Consider the following 21998-nt stretch of genomic DNA (forward strand, 5'->3'; position numbering starts at 1 on the left):
CCTTCATCAGGCAGGCTGGATGATGCCTCTCTGCGGACATTCCTTTATGAAGCAGCAGCTATTGTGAACAGTCGTCCGCTCACAGTTGACAACCTGAATGATCCAATAGTCCAGAGCCACTAACGCCCAATCAGCTGCTTACTATGAAACCCATTGCAGCTTTACCACCTCCTGGCAGATTCATTAGAGAGGACATGTATGCTCGTAAGAGGTTGGCGTCATGTCAGTATCTGGCGGAACAGTTGGGAGTCAGTGACAAGAGAGTACCTCTATAATATCGCCACCAGACAACGCTGGCATACTCCAAGGAGGGGTCTCAAAGTCGGTGATATCGTGATGGAGAAGATGGATGATCTGCCTCGCAATGAGTGGAAGCTGGCCAAAGTTGTAGAGACAGTGACTGATAAAGATGGACTGGTGAGAAAAGTAAAGATTCAGATTGGACACCAGAAGATAGGAAAGGATGGACAGAGCTCTGGGAAGCCGTCCATAGTCCAACGTCCAGTACAGAAGCTGATCCTGCTCCTAGAGACTGGTTAATCACATTCTTCACAACAGTATCCTTTACAGTATGAAGAGGTTATGGGCAATCTTATGGACTCAAGCTTTAAGCGTTAAAGGTCATACTTTTAGAGTTTAGAAATCATTTATGCTTTACATCCCTTATTGTGATGAAAATCAGTCATGATTTGGTGGGAGTGTAAATGACCTTTTGCATAACAGACAATTTCTAAAACGTGTTTGTTTTTTCACGTTAATTCATTTATTGTTTTTGACCATTCTTTAAAGCCAGGTTATTTTTCCAGTTATAACAAGACATTAGATTTTCTGCTTTTATTTTGAAAGGCATCTCACTGAAAAACCAGAAGTTTCTGAAGTTTTTTTTTTTTTTGTGGTCAATGTGTCTGTATAGCTGATACTGACAGAAAGAAAAGCTGTATTGTTTAAATTAGCGCCTGGGTGATAAGGGCACAAGGTTTGTGGTCATTTCTTTTCATCCCACCTTTCGTGCCCAGCTCAAATTGTGTTGTTTTCTTTTTACCTCCGCCAAGGAGGTTATGTTTTCGGTCACATTTGTTTGTTTGTCTGTCTGTCAGCAGGATAACTCAAAAAGGTTTGAACGGATTTTGATGAAATTTTGTGGAATGGTTGGAAATGACAAGAGGAACAAGTGATTAAATTTGATTGGTGAACTGGATCACGATCTGGATCCAGGAATTTTTTAAAGGATTCTTCACCATTGCGGGATAGGGGGAATTTTGACATTCTAGTTTCTAACTCCACAAAAACAAGGCAGAAAGGCTTGAAAAAAATTAGGGTGTAACATAGTCAAATGTTTTATCAAACAACAAAGTTTGGTGATAATCGGATCCGGATTCCGGATCTGGTGATCCAGAATATGCAGAAATATAGGGAAAATAGAAAATGTGTCAGTGTGAGGTGACAAATGAAGCTAGAGATGCACAACTAACACCAAATTGTAGCTGAATCTGTACTGATTCAATATGGTGTCATCAGATTTGATGTAGCTTCAAATGTTATGGAGCTAGATCCAGAAGAAAACCGCCATTACCAAAAAATCGTTTTTATACAATAACTTTTGAACTAATAAAGACATAAAAGTGATTCCAAGTTCTAATGCTATGTTTTCATGGTCAAGGATGTCAAGATGTCAGATGACAGTAGCTTCTGGGAAAGGTGCAAGTTGCAATAAACTGTGATGCCAAGTGCTAAAGATACATGCTATCCAGTCACTGCAGATGAAACTTTTTTTACTACTGAGCAAACACCATTGTTAGACTTTCTTAGGTTCAATGATTCCACGGCGTGTAGATGTTATGGCCTCAGTGACCCCATGGCCTTGGCGGAGGTTCCCTTACCAAAAAATAGTACCGATAAGTATAGAAAAAGTAACCTGGAAGTATACTTGAAACATACTTGCATGTAGTACTTTTTGGTAAGGGTTTGCACTCTCTGAGTGCTTCTAGTTCTTTATATAGTTTCATGCAGTTTTATGATTATGTGTTTTCGCTAGCAGAAATGCTAATTAGCATCTTACTGGTATTTGGGCAATTCTGCGGTAACGGAATTATAATCTGAGCTAATCTGTCATGGTTAGATGCCATATGTACAGATTTTGCTGCTGTTGTAATTCCGTTACCATAGAATTGCCCATTTGTGTTTTAAATTACCTTTAAAATATAGTTTGACTTAACGGTAAAATAGGCTCAAAAGTGATTTTCCTATAACAGATAAAAAATACATAATTGCATCTGGGTGAAGGTTCATTGCAGTGAAAGAGGATACTTATATTTTTATTCATGTTTTTGTCTTATAGCTCTTACGGTGTGTTCAAGTGTTCTTAAGGGTCGTAAAAATAAACACTGTGAACCATCAGTCAAAGAGTCTGACCACCATTCAGCCGGGGACGCTACAACATCCATTCCAGGTCTCTATTTCCATGCTCTGCACACCCCATCCTCTCCCCTAGATCTACTTCTTTATCCTCCCTGGGTTTTATTTGACAGTTTGCAAGCTAACTTATAAGTGCAGCATCGCCTCCTCCTGGACTGCAGTGTGGAGCAAACTTCTTCTTCTTCGTTCAAATTCAATGGTGGACGGCACCAGCTTAAGGTGCATCTACCGCCACCTACCCGGCGGGTGAGTGATCGCTGAGATTTACAAAACCTTAACTCCTGGCAGCGATAGGCATTTGTTTAGATAGTCCAGTGTCCTTTAGATATTTAAATCACTGTTTTTACACGATGTGTGATGGATTTTGCAGCAGATTTCCAAGGGACATGTTCTTATCTCTCTGCACAGTAACGCAGACAGTCTCCTCCGTTGCTCAGTATTTGCCTCACACTATATAAGAGCATGATGAACAGCTTCCAATTGGTCACAGTTGGGGCAGACTCCTGTTGGGTGTTTATGGATCCTTAGAAGAGTGTTATTAAGACCTGTGTGGCCTATCCTGAGATGGGCCAAGACTACTTCCTCTGTCCTGCTTCCAGCCACATCCATTCTACCAAAAACATCTTTATGGATTTGATAGAAGTGCCGTCCTGTATCATGTGTGTCCCAAAATTCCTGCCATAACTCCATAACCTTTCCTTTAATAAGAGTCTTTCCTTCAGATTTACTCAAGGGAATGTCCCAATTAATTCTGTCCATTCTTAAAGTTTGTTTGGCCAGGATGTCAGCGTCCTCATTTCCGTTAATCCCTACATGAGCCGGTACCCAGAGGAAGCACAAAGAAACTCCCTTCTCACACAGCCTCCATATGGAGCAAAACTACAAACTTTATTTACTTATTACGCCAGTCAGTGATTTCAGTTGTTAATTTAATGCATTTATTGGTGATTTAAATACAGTCAGCTCTGATGTTAAGGGTAAACTGTTCAGTACATATGGTGCAAGTTTATATGGTAGTATATTTTGTAACTTATGTTCATTGTATGTTCATTTTGTGAATTGTTTTGTAATTTGTGTCTGGAGCATGGCCCAAGCAGAGGGTCACCCCTTTGAGTCTGGTCTGCTTGAGGTTTCTTCATCAGAGGGAGTTTTTCCTTACCATTGCTGCTCTGGGGGTTAGTAAGGTTAGACCTTACTTGTGTGAAGCACCTTGAGGCAACTCTGTTGTGCTTTGGCGCTATATAAATGAAAATAAATTGAAACTGAACTTAACTGGTAATAGTCTTGGTAAGTCTGGTACTGCACAGAGAAAGGCGCAGTGATATCGTTTACCATACACTACTTATAATAAGAGCCTACCCCATATTTGTGATATTCTTCCAGATGATATTCTGATACAAGGTTCATTAATCATGTTATTGTAGGACTTACATGTCAGAACATTTCAATTGTGTCTCAGGACTCAGTTGTCAAGAACTGATTATAATTTGCTGTACGAGGGCTGTCAATAAAGTATAGGACCTTTTTATTTTTTTCAAAAACTACATGGATTTCATTCATATGTTTTTACGTCAGACATGCTTGAACCCTCGTGCGCATGCGTGAGTTTTTCCACGCCTGTCGGTGACGTCATTCGCCTGTGAGCACTCCTTGTGGGAGGAGTCGTCCAGCCCCTCGTCGGAATTCCTTTGTCTGAGAAGTTGCTGAGAGACTGGCGCTTTGTTTGATCAAAATTTTTTCTAAACCTGTGAGACACATCGAAGTGGACACGGTTCGAAAATTTAAGCTGGTTTTCAGTGAAAATTTTAACAGCTGATGAGAGATTTTGAGGTGATACTGTCGCTTTAAGGACTTCCCACGGTGCGAGACGTCGCGCAGCGCTCTCAGGCGCCGTTGTCAGCCTGTTTCAAGCTGAAAACCTCCACATTTCAGGCTCTATTGATCCAGGACGTCGTGAGAGAACAGAGAAGTTTCAGAAGAAGTCGGTTTCAGCATTTTATCCGGATATTCCACTGTTAAAGGAAATTTTTTTAATGAAAGACGTGCGGACGGGTCCGTGCGTCGGGACGCAGCCGGCACGGTGGCACAGGAAAAACACCTCCGTGTTGATAGCCATTTGTAAAATCCAGGCGGCTTTTGATGGCTTTCAGTGGAGTGAGTATATGAGAAATTGTTTAACAGCTGGACATGTTCCAACTTGTCCTTAAGGCTTCCAACGGAGGTGTTTTTCCTGTGGCGGAGCGTCGCGGCGGCTGTGAGCCGACGCTGCAATCCGCCCGCACGTCTTTCATTAAAAAAATGTTGGGAAGGTGTCGTAGCACGGACCCACAACAGGGGGCGCAAAGGAACAGACAATGAATAAGCCAATAAGTAACAATTTAATGTTGTGACAACACACAACTAAACACACAAAATATATATAGTCAATTAACACCAGGTGACGTGTGGGCAGGCTCGAAGATAGAAGACCCCCGGCGAGAGATGAGCCGCGTCCCACACGGCTTCCACCACCAACGGCCTGAAGAACACCGGAGCCGCCAAGTCCCGAGTCCCCAGGTGGCCTCTGTCTTCGGCTGTCGACCCTGGTACTGCTGGCAGAAAACAAGACAGGATGGATGAGTGTGAAGTCGCATACTCAGTAATCCACAGTCTGCACTCAGTTAGGAGGGAGAACCTCCACCTCCAATCACACACTCGTGCAGCTCCTGTTTAACCAGTTATCTGGTTTGGGGTGTGAGGCGAAGCCGTCGCTGATCACACCAAACGCCAATCCCACAGATAAGGCAGACAACACAGGATAACGGCTGCAAAAGAAGTTCAGATTATTACTCAACGATTTGAGTCAGCAGAGAAGATTACCTCTTCGGTAGTTGATTTCTCGGCGGGGAGGTGGAGTTGCAGTCTGGCTTATATAGTGGTGTAGATGAGTGACAGCTGGTGTGATGAGTGACAGCTGTCACTTCTTCTGGGTCTGGCGCCCTCTCGCGCTTGGAGCCCGCACTCCAAGCAGGGCGCCCTCTGGTGGTGGTGGGCCAGCAGTACCTCCTCTTCAGCGGCCCACATAACAAAAAATCTCCTTTAACAGTGGAATATTTGGATAAAATACTGAAACCCACTTCTTCTGAAACTTCTGTGTTCTCTCACGACGTCCTGGATCAATAGAGCCTGAAATGTGGGGGTTTTCAGCTTGAAACAGGCTGCCAACGGCGCCTGAGAGCGCTGCGCGACGTCTCGCACCGTGGGAAGTCCTTAAAGCGACAGTATCACCTCAAAATCTCTCATCAGCCGTTAAAATTTTCACTGAAAACCAGCTTAATTTTTCGAACCGTGTCCACTTCGATGTGTCTCACAGGTTTAGAAAAAAGTTTGATCAAACAAAGCGCCAGTCTCTCAGCAACTTCTCAGACAAAGGAATTCCGACGAGGGGCTGGATGACTCCTCCCACAAGGAGTGCTCACAGGCGAATGATGTCACCGACAGGCGTGGAAAAACTCACGCATGCGCACGAGGGTTCAAGCATGTCTGACGTAAAAACATATGAATGAAATCCATATAGTTTTTGAAAAAAATAAAAAGGACCGTTACTTTATTGACAGACCTCGTACTTATGTCATTTATATGGTTTAGACCGGTTTCACATACAAAATATGAGTAAGGGTCAGGTCAAAGCTTTAATGCACTAGAGATTTGTGGAGTCAACAAATGAAGCTGATGTTCAACAAGGTGTGCAATTCAGAGTGCTTGTACAAATTAGGGACTCTGATTTTAAGAATGAATTTTTACTGTCAAAGGCTGACGTATGTGAGACAGTAATGTACCTATGTACTAAATACATTGTTATATTTTTGTCATTAAGTTTTTAATTTGATTTTACCTTGTTTACTGTTAACTGTACATGTCTATTTTTGATGAATAAAATGTTATATATAAATACAAAGAGAACAGGTACTGTGCAAAATCTTGAAATAGCTGCATACATGAAAACAAATAAAAGAACATAAGGGGCTTATTGTATATTATTTGCAAATAATAAAAGAAAAGAAAATATAGGGCAACCGAACATCTGCAGATCAAATTTGTGTCAAGTTTGGGTTAAATCAAATCAAATAAATTTTATTTATATAGCGCCAAATCACAACAAACAGTTGCCCCAAGGCGCCTTATATTGTAAGGCAAGGCCATACAATAATTACGGAAAAACCCCAACGGTCAAAACGACCCCCTGTGAGCAAGCACTTGGCAACAGTGGGAAGGAAAAACTCCCTTTTAACAGGAAGAAACCTCCAGCAGAACCAGGCTCAGGGAGGGGCAGTCTTCTGCTGGGACTGGTTGGGGCTGAGGGAGAAAACCAGGAAAAAGACATGCTGTGGAGGGGAGCAGAGATCAATCACTAATGATTAAATGCAGAGTGGTGCATACAGCGCAAAAAGAGAAAGAAACAGTGCATCATGGGAACCCCCCAGCAGTCTAAGTCTATAGCAGCATAACTAAGGGATGGTTCAGGGTCACCTGATCCAGCCCTAACTATAAGCTTTAGCAAAAAGGAAAGTTTTAAGCCTAATCTTAAAAGTAGAGAGGGTGTCTGTCTCCCTGATCTGAATTGGGAGCTGGTTCCACAGGAGAGGAGCCTGAAAGCTGAAGGCTCTGCCTCCCATTCTACTCTTAAAAACCCTAGGAACTACAAGTAAGCCTGCAGTCTGAGAGCGAAGCGCTCTATTGGGGTGATATGGTACTACGAAGTCCCTAAGATAAGATGGGACCTGATTATTCAAAACCTTATAAGTAAGAAGAAGAATTTTAAATTCTGTTCTAGAATTAACAGGAAGCCAATGAAGAGAGGCCAGTATGGGTGAGATATGCTCTCTCCTTCTAGTCCCTGTCAGTACTCTAGCTGCAGCATTTTGAATTAACTGAAGGCTTTTCAGGGAACTTTTAGGGCAACCTGATAATAATGAATTACAATAGTCCAGCCTAGAGGAAATAAATGCATGAATTAGTTTTTCAGCATCACTCTGAGACAAGACCTTTCTAATTTTAGAGATATTGCGCAAATGCAAAAAAGCAGTCCTACATATTTGTTTAATATGCGCTTTGAATGACATATCCTGATCAAAAATGACTCCAAGATTTCTCACAGTATTACTAGAGGTCAGGGTAATGCCATCCAGAGTAAGGATCTGGTTAGACACCATGTTTCTAAGATTTGTGGGGCCAAGTACAATAACTTCAGTTTTATCTGAGTTTAAAAGCAGGAAATTAGAGGTCATCCATGTCTTTATGTCTGTAAGACAATCCTGCAGTTTAGCTAATTGGTGTGTGTCCTCTGGCTTCATGGATAGATAAAGCTGGGTATCATCTGCGTAACAATGAAAATTTAAGCAATGCCGTCTAATAATACTGCCTAAGGGAAACATGTATAAAGTGAATAAAATTTGTCCTAGCACAGAACCTTGTGGAACTCCATAATTAACCTTAGTCTATGAAGAAGATTCCCCATTTACATGAACAAATTGTAATCTATTAGATAAATATGATTCAAACCACTGCAGCGCAGTGCCTTTAATACCTATGGCATGCTCTAATCTCTGTAATAAAATTTTATGGTCAGCAGTATCAAAAGCAGCACTGAGGTCTAAATGGTTATGTTTGTGTTTGTTTATGGTTTATGGTTATGTTTGAGTCTTTGATTTTCTGTTGTCAAATTACCGCTACTGGTTTTGTTTTCTGGTCATCATTTATTTTTTGTTTGGTATTTTGTGGTCTCTGGTTTTGTTTTCTGTCCATTATGTATTTTCTGTTTATCATAATTTAGTCATGTCTTTCTGTTTATTATACTTAGTCATGTGGTTTATTCAGTTGTAGTTTCTGTCCAGCTATTGTTGTTCCATTGTGTATTCTTTACTGGTATTTCTGTTGTCTCTTTTGCCACTTGTGAGTTCCACTCTTGTTTAGTTTTAACCGTTATTTTCATGTTGATCTTTTTGGGTTCTTATAATTGGTTTCTGGTTAATTCCTTGTTCAGGTATGTTAGGTCTTCTTTATCTTTTCTTATGTATGAGGTCTTGAGTTTTGCTTGTCTTTGGTTTTGATGTTATTGTTATGTGTCGACACGGGTTGAGGAGCGGACCTGCGTCTGACTGAACCCAGTGCTAAAATAACCAGAAAGCGGTTCCAATAACAAAACAATTTATTTTCCCCCTTTTGTGCAATACTCGGTGTACAAACATAAAACGCATCTGTCTGGCGGAGTGAAGGATGGCGCGCTCTCCAGCGCCCAAAGGGATCGAAGCCCGGTGCCTCTGGACCCACGTTCACCGCCAAACACCCCCCAGGTGGACACGACAAACCGACTCTGTGAAGGATAGAAAAGGTGAGGTAAGTCAGCAGCTACAACTAATATCCTTCAAAGGCACACACTATCAGCAACACATTCAGGTCTGAATTTAAGCTTTATGTAAATGAGCAGCTTCTCACAACAGGTGGAGGATCATCTGTCCGCACGCCACGGCCATGAGAAGCAAGCTGCACAACTCTCATCAATATTCACATATACTGCGTAACAAAATACCAAATTACTGTTAACAATTATTCAGACAATCAAATCACCTCTGATGTGTGCTGACAGCATGTGTCCCTCACCCGTCCTCCTTCACAGGCACGATGTGTCAAACCCAGGCGCGGTCCTCAGCGTCTCACAAACGAACATCACAAGGTCGAGTTCCCGGCAATTCTGCTTGAATCACACATGGCTTAAATGCAGAACGCCATCTCATTATCTGCTTCAGCTGAAAGTCTTTAAGGTTGCACGTGAGCATCATCCACAGGTGCTGCATATCACGTTGATGAGGGTGAAGGACTCTTCTGCCAGCACCTTCTCCACAGACAATAAATCAGTTTGCATACCACCTGGAGAGCAAAGAAAAGAAAAGAACACCAAAATGTCCAGCCAAACCCCCCCTACACACAACAGTTTTATTTTGATCCCTGTGATTTTAGCAGTGGTGGGTAGAGGTGGGCGGATCGATCCTAATATCGATAATATCGATACCAACGCTGGTATTGATATTGAACGATCCTCGTGTAAAAAGATCGATACTCAAGCTTTTTTCCTCTCCCGCACACACTGACTGCTGCGCACACAGATTCATCAAAGTCTACTCTTTCTCTGTAAGAGCAGCGCTGCGCTGTGTCACACAACACGGAGCAGTGCACCCTTCCCCCTCTGGTCTTTTGTTATTGCACCGTCACGTGGCTCAGCAGCGGCAGCCAAATTTGTTGTGGTGTGTTAATTTTGTTGTATTGTGGTTTGTCAGCCCTCTACCTCCGGAGATTTTGTTTTAAGTTGTGTTCAGTGATTTTTTTTAACAAAAATGTTGATTGATAATAAAGTATTTTGTTGTCACCTACAATGTTTGGTGAAATTCTATCCTAGGTCTTTTGGATCCTTTGGATCTATGAAGATTAAATATGAAAAAGTACTGGTATCGGTATCCATATCAGCGATACTGGGCCTGTTTTTACTTGGTATCGGATCAATACCACAATTCCCAGTATCGCCCACCTCGAGTGGTGGGCACAGTTCCGATAATCTGATAACTATCGAAGATAAAGTTTTCATCATCATTTTATCTTTTCAGGTAACTTTGAAAAACTAAGTACTTGTCCGATAACTTTTAGACTTAACATGGTAAACAAAAGTGAACAGATATGTAGTTCTACCCTCTGCAAACAGAGGAGAGTTGATTCTAGGAGAAACTGCTCTATCCTCTGCAGGCAAAGGAGAACTGGCCACCAGAAAAAAGAAAAACTCTTTTTTTTTTTAACCCCATACTGATATGTGGCCAGTATCACCCAAGTCATCAGTGGCTGGTCTCAGACGATCTTGGAGGTGAACATGCTGGATGTGGAGGTCCTGGGCTGGTGTGGTTACACGTGGTCTGCGATTGTGAGGCTGGTTGGATGTACTGCCAAATTCTCTGAAACGCCTTTGGAGACGGCTTATGATAGAGAAATGAACATTCAATACACGAACAACAGCTCTGGTTGACATTCCAGCTGTCAGCATGCCAATTGCACGCTCCCTCAAATCTTGCGACATCTGTGGCATTGTGCTGTGTGATAAAACTGCACCTTTCAGAGTGGCCTTTTATTGTGGACAGTCTAAGGCACACCTGTGCCCTAATCATGGTGTCTAATCAGCATCTTGGTATGGCACACCTGTGAGGTGGGATGGATTATCTCAGCAAAGGAGAAGTGCTCACTATCACAGATTTAGACTGGTTTGTGAACAATATTTGAGGGAAATGGTGATATTGTGTATGTGGAAAAAGTTTTAGATCTTTGAGTTCATCTCATGCAAAATGGGAGCAAAAACAAAAGTGTTGCGTTTATATTTTTGTTGAGTGTATTTAAATTAACATCACTTCTGAAGTTTTATAAAGTGAAAATATCAGATATATGTTTTAGTTTTAAAGTAGTGCGCTAATTTTTAAGGTTTTAGTGTGGGGCATGCTGTGTCCTGGTGCATTGTGGGTTAGGGTAATCTCAGTATGGTAATCTCAGTACGTTCACGACAGGAGAATTGCATTTCAGACACTCTGATCAGGACAACAGCATTAAACTCTAGTGCCTAAAACTCACGTGAATATATTCTCTGGGTTTATAGATGTTATTATTGTGTTTGTTTGCTTTTATTAAATTCCACACATCTTAAACATAGCAAGTAGCAACACAGATTATCTAGAATTTTGTGTTTGCAAGTTTTCAAGGTCTCTACTACCATCTACTGGCCAGTAGTGTTCATGGCAGTGCTTAGACTGAAGCTGGGCTGATATTTTCAAACCACACGTCATACTCGTGTTTCCAGAAGCAAAATGTAAACAGAAGCTTTTTTTTTTCAAACTTAATTTACAAAAACTGCACTTTAACTGCTGCACATGGACAACACCATTAACATTGCAACATAAAACTATTTTTATATTGTGCCTAAAACTCTCATGAATATATTCTCTGGGTTTAAGATGTTGTTATTGCCTTTATTTTATGTAAACATGCGAGAATCACAGGCTGTCTCTCCGTTATTGTCAATGGGAGCTGCTGTGAGCTTCGCTCGCTTCCTGATCATGTCGTTCTGGGGGAAAGTGAAGTTTGCTCTTTAACGTCTTGATTATTGTTCTTTACAACACTGTTTGTCCTCTTTGTTCCAGACTAATATATATAATATGTCTAAAATTCAGTTTGCGTTTATTAAATTCCACGCAGATTAAACGTAGTAGACACAGATTATTTGTTATAATTGTTTTAGCAAGTTTTCAGGGTATCATGCAGCAGTCTCTTATTAATGTGACGAAAAGCATAAAAAATACATTTTTGTAGTATAATATTAATTTACAATTGTCATCATGTGGAATCTCTATATGTTGTTTGACTGCAGCGATGCTCTGGTGCGCAAGGGATTATGGGATACGTCATTAGGGTGAATGGCAGTGTTGTTGTTGGGAAAGTGAAGTACACGGACCCACACCAGGAGGCATAAATGAACGGCCAATAGGAAGTCCGAATAAATAACAATTTATTCTGCAAATGTGCACAAACAACCAAATATGCTTTTAGTCTGTCAATCACAAAACTCAGTGACACGTGGGCAGGCCCGAGGGTAGGGGACGCCTAACCAGAGAAGAGCCAGGACCCACGAGGTTCCACCGCCAACGGAGACCTGCAACACACCGGAGCCACCAAGTCCTGAGTCCCCAGGTGGCCACTGCTTCCAGCTGTCAGATCCGGTACTGCTGGCAGGAACAGACACAGGTTAAAGGTGGGTGTGTGTACACCCAGCAAACAGTCAGCAAAAACACAGTTCCTTCCTGAGGGAAAAAACCTCCACCTCCAAACACAGGAACACAGAGTACGTGCAGTGCCTTATGTATCACTTAATCAAAGTCTGAAGTGAGGAGTGGAGACGCCAACTCCTCCAACTTCCTGGTGCTCCTGAGAGGCGACTGCACCCTCTAGTGCCTGAAACCCGACGACAGGCAGGGCGCCCTCTGGTGGTGAGCCAGCAGTACCTCCTCTTCGGGCGGCCCACACAACAGGAGCCCCCCCTCAACGGGCGCCTCCTGGCACCCGACCAGGCTTGTCGGGGTGTCGCTGGTAGAAATCGGCCAGGAGGGTTGAAGCTCCTCTTCACCCAGGAGCGCTCTTCGGGTCCATACCCCTCCCAATCCACCAGATACTGGTAACCCTGACCCCTCTGGCGAACATCAAGGAGCCTACGTACCGTCCACGCTGGCTCGCCGTCGATGATGCGGGCAAGAGGCGGCGCTGGTCCAGGGGTGCAGAGGTCCGAGGTGTGGTACAGTTTGATTTTTGACACATGAAACACGGGGTGGATCCGCAGTGAAGCTGGGAGTTTAAGCTTCACCGCGGCTGGACTGATGATCTTCAGGATGGGAAAAGGTCCGATGTAGCGATCTGTCAGTTTGGGTGAGTCCGTGTTCAGTGGAATGTTTTTTGTGGAAAGCCAGACCTCCTGCCCGGGCTGGTCTGCATGGTCCTTCGCCCTCGTCCGGGCTCTCAGAAGGGCAGAGCAGGCTGTCCGCCACACCCGACGGCATCTTCTGAGATGGGCCTGGACCGAGGGGACCTCGACCTCTCCCTCTACGGCCGGGAACAATGGAGGCTGGTACCCCAAACATGCCTCGAATGGGGAGAGGCCGGTCGCCGATGATATCTGACTATTGTGGGTGTACTCGATCCAGGCCAGATGTTGACTCCAGGCTGTCCGGTGTGCGGAGGTTACACACCGTAGGGCCTGCTCCAGATCTTGATTAGCCCACTCTGCTTGTCCATTGGTCTGGGGGTGGTACCCGGACGACAGGCTTGCGGTGGCCCCCAGTTCCCTACAGAAACTCCTCCAGACTTGCGAGGAGAACTGGGGACCACAATCCGAAACGATGTCCGTCGGGATACCATGCAGACGCACGACGTGGTGGACCAGGAGGTCTGCAGTCTCCTGGGCTGTCGGGAGCTTCGGGAGGGCCACGAAGTGGGCCGCCTTGGAGAACCGGTCCACTATCGTCAAGATGGTGGTCATTCCCTGGGACGCAGGGAGGCCCGTGACGAAGTCCAGGCCTATGTGTGACCAGGGGCGTCGAGGTACGGGCAATGGCTGGAGGAGTCCTTTTTCTGGATGGTGCACAGCCTTGCCCCTGGCGCAGGTGGTACAGGCCCGGAGATACTCCTGGACATCAGTTTCCATCAACGCCCACCAGAACCGCTGCTGGACCCCTGCCACAGTTCTTCACACCCCTGGATGGCAGGAGAGCTTGGAACCATGACAGAAGTCCAGAACCGCAGCCCTTGCGTCTGGTGGGATGTTCAACTGTTTAGCTGGTCCACCACCGGGGTCCGGGTGACGGGTTAGGGCCTCCCTGACGACGATCTCCACATCCCACGTGAGGGTGGCAACGATAGCGGACTCCGGCAAGATGGTGTCTGGTGGATCCGACAGCTCTGTCTTAACTTCCTCTTCGTGCACCCGGGACAGTGCGTCAGACCTCTGGTTCTTGGTCCCGGGGCGGTAGGTGATCTGGAAGTTAAAACGTCAGAAAAACAGTGACCAACGGGCTTGCCTGGGGTTCAGATGCTTAGCGGTCCGGATGTACTCCAGGTTCCGATGGTCAGTGAAAACTGTAAATGGAACCACAGCTCCCTCCAACAGGTGTCTCCACTCCTCCAGGGCCTCTTTCACCGCCAGGAGCTCTTGATTGCCGATGTCATAGTTCCGTTCTGCTGGGGTTAACCTGCAGGAGAAGTAGGCACAAGGGTGGAGAACCTTATCAGACTCCCTGCTCTGGGACAGCACAGCTCCTATCCCTGAGTCAGAGGCATCCACTTCAACAATAAACTGGCGGTTAGGATCGGGCTGCACCAGAACTGGTGCAGTCGAAAACCGGTGTTTCAACTCCCTAAACGCGGCTTCGCACAGATCCGACCAGGTGAAGGGGACTTTTGTGGAGGTCAGTGTTATGTGTCGGACGCAGCTCGGAGAACCGACCAGCGTTTGAAAGACCCAGTATGAAATAAGCAGAGCACGGTACAAAGGCTAACTGAATTTAATACATAACAGTGATACATAAAAAACAAAGTGCGGTCTGGCGTGGTGCGCTCCCAGCAGCGCTAACGGTCCGGAGCCAGAAGCTGTTCGGACTCAAGGACCCCGCCGACACCCCCCAGGTGGCCGCAACAAACCGAGTCTGTGAAAGAAGGAACCATTATGTGAGTCCACACTCTACACACAGAGAGAACACTTAAAGGTGTACAAACAGCAAACACTTCCTGGCTTGATTACTAATCAACTTCCCAACCTGCAGGCATGGAACATCCAGTTCACAAAACTCCACTGCAGGGGAAGTCGATACATGACTAACATACAGCTCAATATAAAAAGGTGTGAGGGACACCACATTTACTGACTGTATAAATGTTAGTCACAAAATCTAACGTACCTCAGGAAGTGTGCTGATGAGCGTGAGACCTCACCCCCTCCTCTTTCACAGACCGTGCATCAAACCTGGACGTTCTCTGCATCCATTGATGATGAGATGGCTCCCGAGACGACGATCTCACCCGTCTGGTCACAAGGTCGAGTCTCTGGCAAACACACACCGTGCACTCGTCTTAAATGCCACCATGTTCCGATCCATGCAGATGCACCACAGCTGTGAGTCCTGATGAGCCGCAGGTGATCAGCCTCAGGTGATCAGGGTGAGGTCCTGATAAACTCAGCAACACAGCCACTCAGTTCCAAATGCAAACCACCTGGAAGGAGAAGCAAAGGACAGAAACAAAAAGGCAGCCAGGCCCCCCCAGCCATATAACAGTCAGGGCTGTAAGGGGACCAACAACCGTAACTATAGCCCTTAATGAACCTCCTGTAGAAATTTGCGAAGCCGAGGAACTGTTGCAGCTTCCTACGGCTTACTTGTTGTGGCCAATCTCTCACCGCCACTACCTTGGCCGGATCGGGTACAACAGAGTTGGAGGAGATGATGAACCCCAGGAAGGACAAAGACGTATGGTGGAACTCACACTTCTCGCCCTTCACAAACAGCCGGTTCTCCAACAACCGCTGCAGGACCTGATGTACATGCTTAACATGGGTCTCAGGGTCCGGGGAGAAGATGAGGATATCGTCTAGGTACACGAAGACGAACCGATGCAGGAAGTCCTGCAAGACGTCATTAACCAATGCTTGGAACGTCGCAGGGGTGTTAGTGAGGCCGAACGGCATGACCAGGTACTCAAAGTGACCTAAAGGGGTGTTAAATGCTGTCTTCCATTCGTCTCCCTTCCGGATCCGAACCAGGTGATAAGCATTTCTACGATCCAGCTTGGTGAAAATTTTGTCTCCATGCAGGGGCGTGAACATTGAATCCAATAGAGGTAACGGGTATTGGTTGTGAACCGTGATCTCGTTCAGCCCTCTATAATCAATGCATGGACGGAGTCCGCCGTCCTTCTTGCCCACAAAAAAGAAAACTGCACCCAACGGGGAGGAAGAGTTCCGGATTAACCCGGCAGCTAAAGAGTCCCAGATGTAGGTCTCCACTGATTCGCTCTCCGGACTTGAGAGATTGTACAGCCTGCTGGACGGATACTCAGTGCCCGGAACTAAATCAATGGCACAATCATACGGTCGGTGCAGGGGAAGCGTGAGTGCCAGATCTTTGCTGAAAACGTCAGCAAGATCATGGTACTCAGCCGGCACCGCTGCAAGATTGGGGGGACTCAGACCTCCTCTTTAGCAGTCTCACCGGGTGGGACCGAGGATCTTAAACACTCCCGGTGGCAGGTTTCGCTCCATTGAGCCACAACACCAGTCGGCCAATCGATCCGGGGATTGTGCTTAATCATCCATGGATAACCCAAAATAATTCTGGAGGTAGAAGGTGTTACAAAAAACACAATCTCCTCCCTGTGGTTTCCAGAGACAACCAGTGTTAAGGGCTGTGTCTGGTGTGTTATTATTGGAAGAAGGGTGCCATCTAGTGCCCGTACCTTCAATGGTGAAGGAAGAGCCACTAGAGGGAGCCCTACTTCCTTAGCCCATCTACTATCAAGCAGATTCCCTTCTGACCCTGTGTCAGTCAGTGCTGGGGCATGAAGGGTTAAATCCCCACATATGATTGTGACTGGGACTCGTGCGGATTTTCATGGTGTTCCCACGTGAGTATTATGGCTCACCCTTAGCCCAGTCTCTAAGGGCGAGTGTTGACGTTTTAACCGTTTGGGGCAGTTTTTCTGCATGTGCTCACTCGAGCCGCAGTATAAACACTTTCCATGGGCCAGCCTCCTTTGTCTGTTATCTGATTTTACTTTAGCCCTGCTAGTTTCCATAGCAACGTCAGCAGGGGGAGCTGTTGTCACGTGGAGTGCTCTGGCTTTGGAGCGGGGGGAGGGCGGCGCTTCTTCGGACCTGGAAGGGAGAGGGGCGGCGCGTGCCCGGCCACGTCCTTCGTCTCGCTCCCGTCGATGTTCTTGTAATCAGTTGTCTAACCGTATAACTAGGTCGATAAGCCTGTCTAAATCCCGCGGCTGATCCTTCGCCACCAGGTGCTCCTTTAGGGCCGGAGACAGCCCCCTTATAAAGGCAGCGCGGAGCGCTACCGTATTCCAACCGGCTCTCGCTGCCGTGACGCGGAAGTCGACTGCATACTCAGCAGTGCTCCTGCGCCCCTGTTGGATTGACAGTAGTACATTAGAAGCCGATTCGCCTCTGTAAGGGTGAGCAAACACCTGTCGAAACTCCCTGATAAACTCAGTGTACGTCGACAGGAGCCGTGAGTTCTGCTCCCAGAGCGCCGTAGCCCAGGCGCGTGCCTTGCCCCGAAGCAAATTAATCACATAAGCCACCCGGCTGTGGTCTGACGCGTACATCATGGGGCGTTGTGAAAAAACGAGCGCGCACTGCATCAAGAAGTCCGCGCACGTTTCAACACAACCCCCGTACGGTTCCTGGGGGCTAGTGTAAGCTTCAGGCGACGGGGGGGAGACCTTTGAACTACCACTGGATCATCATAATCAAGCGACAGGCCCGCAGGAGGAGTGGCTGCAGCCGCACCTGATGCGCGTTCCTCCACCTGAGCGGTGAGAGCCTCCATCCTACGGGTCAGGTGAATATCCCGCTCAGTTAACAAATCCAACCGAGCAATAAAGTTGGTGAGAATGTGCTGCAGCTCACCCAACTCACCTCCTGGTGGAGCCTGCGCACCTTGCATTTCCATTGGTGGTTCAAATGGTGGAAAACGCCCCTCGGAGTCCATGACGTGGCCAAGTTATCCTGTTGGGAAAGTGAAGTACACGGACCCACGCCAGGGGGCGTAAATGAATGGCCAATAGGAAGTCCAAATAAATAACAATTTATTCTGCAAATGTGCACAAAGTTTTCAGGGTATCATGCAGCAGTCTCTTATTAACGTGACGAAAAGCATAAAAATACATTTTTGTAGTATAATATTAATTTACAGTTGTCATCATGTGGAATCTCTATATGTTGTTTGACTGCAGCGATGCTCTGGCGCGCAAGGGATTATGGGATACGTCATTAGGGTGAATGGCAGTGTTCTTGTTGGGAAAGTGAAGTACACAAACCCACACCAGGAGGCATAAATGAACGGCCAATAGGAAGTCCGAATAAATAACAATTTATTCTGCAAATGTGCACAAACAACCAAATATGCTTTTAGTCTGTCAATCACAAAACAGTGACGCGTGGGCAGGCCTGAGGGTAGGGGACGCCTAACCAGAGAAGAGCCGGGACCCACGAGGTTCCACCGCCAACAGAGACCTGCAACACACCGGAGCCGCCAAGTCCTGAGTCCCCAGGTTGCCACCGCTTCCAGCTGTCAGATCCGGTACTGCTGGCAGGAACAGACACAGGTTAAAGGTGGGTGTGTGTACACCCAGCAAACAGTCAGCAAAAACACAGTTCCTTCCTGGGGGAAAAAACCTCCACCTCCAAACACAGGAACACAGAGTACATGCAGTGCCTTATGTATCACTTAATTAAAGTCGGAAGTGAGGAGTGGAGACGCCAACTCCTCCAACTTCCACAAACTTGGCTACAAGCTGCAAGTGTACAAAAGGTTATGACTGCAAAAGCTCTGCTGCAAAAACGTGTGTGTACGGCACAGAACGGCTGAGTAGTTTACCTGAAGGGTAAGCCGATAACTCGGCAGAGTTGTGATGTCTCTCCCAGGCTTTTATGGAGTTTTGTGTAGATGAGATGATGACTGACAGCTGTCAGTACCGGTGCTCCTGGTGCTCCTGAGAGGAGACTGCGCCCTCTAGTGCTGAAACCTGACGACAGGCAGGGGCACCCTCTGGTGGTGAGCCAGCAGTACCTCCTCTTTGGGTGGCCCACACAACAGTTCTATTTATTTTGACATTGGTTATATCAGACGGTTATCTAATTACAACTTGAATTTTCTTTTTTTTTTTAAATGCCTTTTTTTACAAATAAAAATGGCATATTTTAGAAAAGTCACATTTATCTGTAAACACCAGCACATGACACACCTCACATTAATGTGTTGGTTTACATAGAATGAATCATCCAATCGTGTGAGCCAGAGGCACATTTTACCCAGATGCCATCTGTCTGTTTGTTACAAAATTTCAGAATTAGTGCATTATCCAACATTAAAATATATATGTTTATATCTTAACTTGCACAATGACCGAATTGACATTAATGGAGTTATTGTTCTGTGTAGGCTCTCAGTTGTTCCAGGTGGTTTCCATAGTAGAGAAGCGTGAATCTTCGACTGGACTAGGTTGCTGACGCGAGGACGTTTCGCTTCAAATCGCAGAAGCTTCCTCAGCTAAAATTTTTGCTCTGGAAGTCTGACTCTGTCTGACTCTTGTAGAGAAGAATAAAACAGAAGCCCACAAAAAGCTGAGTTTAAACTAACCAGACCCCTCCTACTGAGAGGCAGACTGCTATAGGATAGTGACTAAACAGTAGCTCTAATTAGCAACTATTTGCTCTAGTTAGCACACCTAATGACAGGACAGCTGTCCCCTAATGATCCCATCATTAGAGGGACGCTGGTCTGTCATGAAGCTGTCATGTCCTGTCATGGAAGCGAAACGTCCTTGCGTCAAGAACCCAGTCAGTCGAAGATTCAAGTTTCTCTACTAAGGAGTTATTCTATCAGTGTGTCATTTTATTATACACCAAACCATAAGTCAGCATTGCTTTATTTTCCAAGACCTCGGCTTGATGGCAGCGCTGTGATGGGGTAGAGTTGACTGGCTCTTTTCAGTTGTGTCTGTGCTGGAAGCCATGTAGTAAAGTGGAGCTTCCACCAGGGGGCAGGATGCTGAAAGACAAAAGTGCTGACATCATTGTTGGGTCTGTTGTCCTTTTTGATTCTTTCAAAAGCGATCGCGGGTGTTAAAACTCAAAATCAGCTTGTTAGTAGTTGCAACTATACCAGAGACAATACTGGAATTTAATTGGTTATTTGTAACTTCTGATACATTTTTGGTGGTTTATCGTTTTATCTTTATTGAAGATAACTTTTCAGTTATCTGATTACTGTTATCGAAGTTAATTGTTTGGTTATCTGTGCCCACCACTGGATTTTAGGATGATCTCTTTGTCAGGTCATGTTCACTTTCTATTTGTCTCACTGCACAATCTTGCACCTGCTTCCCTCATCTTTGTTCATCTGGCCACATGTCTTCCTGAATGTTCTCCACACTTGTGTCTTGTTCTCTATTATCTATCGCCTCCCTTATTTAAGCAGCTTCCGTTCACCACTTCCCTGCCAATTTGTTGTACTCTTGTCGTCGTCCCGGCCTTACTGTGCTTTTGTTTGATTACCGGCCTGCCTGCATTTTACGACCCTGCTTGTTTTTTTTTTACCTTGCTTCTGGTCTTTCCCTTGAACTACGTCCTCACCGTGGACCAGGACTGTTTGTTTTGACCTCGCCACAGTCTCAGCCTCTAATATCCGCCATGCCATTGGTCCTGACCCTGCCTGTCTTTGGCCTATGCCTCCGCACCACATCGTTCTGTACCCTCCACCACACTGACTGTTTTACTATGTATCGAACCTGTAGCAATAGGAACTATTATTTGGTTCCATGTTGACACACAGACTTGTTTTTGTGTGACACCGCCGGAGTTGTCAGACCGAGTTGAGTGTACGACACACACCGAAGTTTAGTAAAGCCTGGAACCCGGTTGGGTTAAAACAGTACCCAGTGTGTCTGCTTCTTGTGAGTACTGACAAGAATATAACAGAACCCTGTGCCAATTTACCAGATAAAGTATTTTTTTAATAACTCAACACCTTTGTGGGTCTGCATTTGCTTCCTACCACCTTCTGTGGCAGGAAGCAAATGACGGAAATGGTGTAGTTCCAAATTAGAGGTGTTCCGCCTTGTGTAGCGGGATGCTATTTTAGATTATAAGCATGCACTACTAGCCACAAAGCAGGCCTTTTATTCTGATTTGATCAGTAAAAACAAACATAACTCAAAGTTTTTGATTGACACGGTAGCATTTTTTATTCAAGGGCAGCCACCTGTTAGTCGTTCTCCCTTTTCAGCACAGGATTTCTTGGACTATTTAGAGAAGAAAATAGAAGACATTAGGCTGAGCATATCTCAGCACACCTCGGCCCAACCATTAAGCCCTGCTATGGAGGTGGGCGCTAACACTGAGGTGTTACCTAGATTTACAGAATTTAATAGTATTTTGTTAGGCATGCTGACAAAGCTCGTAGTGTCTACAAAAAGCACAACCTGTTTGTTTGATCGCATACCAACAAAACTGTTTAAGGACCTGTGGTCCACTCTTGGGCCGACTGTGCTAGAAATTATTAATCTGTCATTAACCTCTGGATCTGTTCTGAAATGTTTTAAATCTGCAGTGATTAAACCATTACTTAAGAAATCTAATCTTGACCCTAGTGTATTGAAACGTTACAGGCTGATATAAAGTCTGTCATTCTGTTCCAAAATTTTAGAAAAGGTGGTTTCACGGCAGCTCACAGACCACCTCACTGAGAATGATCTTTCTGAGCGGCTGCAGTCTGCGTTTAGGAAATATCACTCCACAGAGACAGCGCTCACTAAAGTAGTGAATGATCTTCTGTGATTAATGGACTCAGACACCACTACGGTTTTGGTGTTGTTAGATCTCAGTGCTGCGTTTGATACCGTGGATCATCATATTTTGCTCGATAGGTTGGAGAATCTTTTTAGGATTACTGGAAGTGCCCTTGCCTGGTTGACGTCATATCTTTCCAGTCATTCTCAATGTATACATGTCAACCTGTACAGATTGTCCGTAAATTATATGAATTTTTCCGAGTTTCGGTGTCATACGGACGTACAAATAAAGTCTTATGGATATTCAGGGTTTGGTCTGCAGCGGCTCTGTAATCAGCCATTTCTGCAGCGCGACTCCACTTTGATGCGTGAACCAAATGAAGCAATGCTTCGATCCACTAGCTCATTGAATCTTTGATTCGCTGCTCTTCAGAAACAGCAAGTCCGCTTCTTAACTC

Source organism: Thalassophryne amazonica, chromosome 9 (genome assembly GCF_902500255.1).
Source record: "Thalassophryne amazonica chromosome 9, fThaAma1.1, whole genome shotgun sequence".
Taxonomy (NCBI): domain Eukaryota; kingdom Metazoa; phylum Chordata; class Actinopteri; order Batrachoidiformes; family Batrachoididae; genus Thalassophryne; species Thalassophryne amazonica.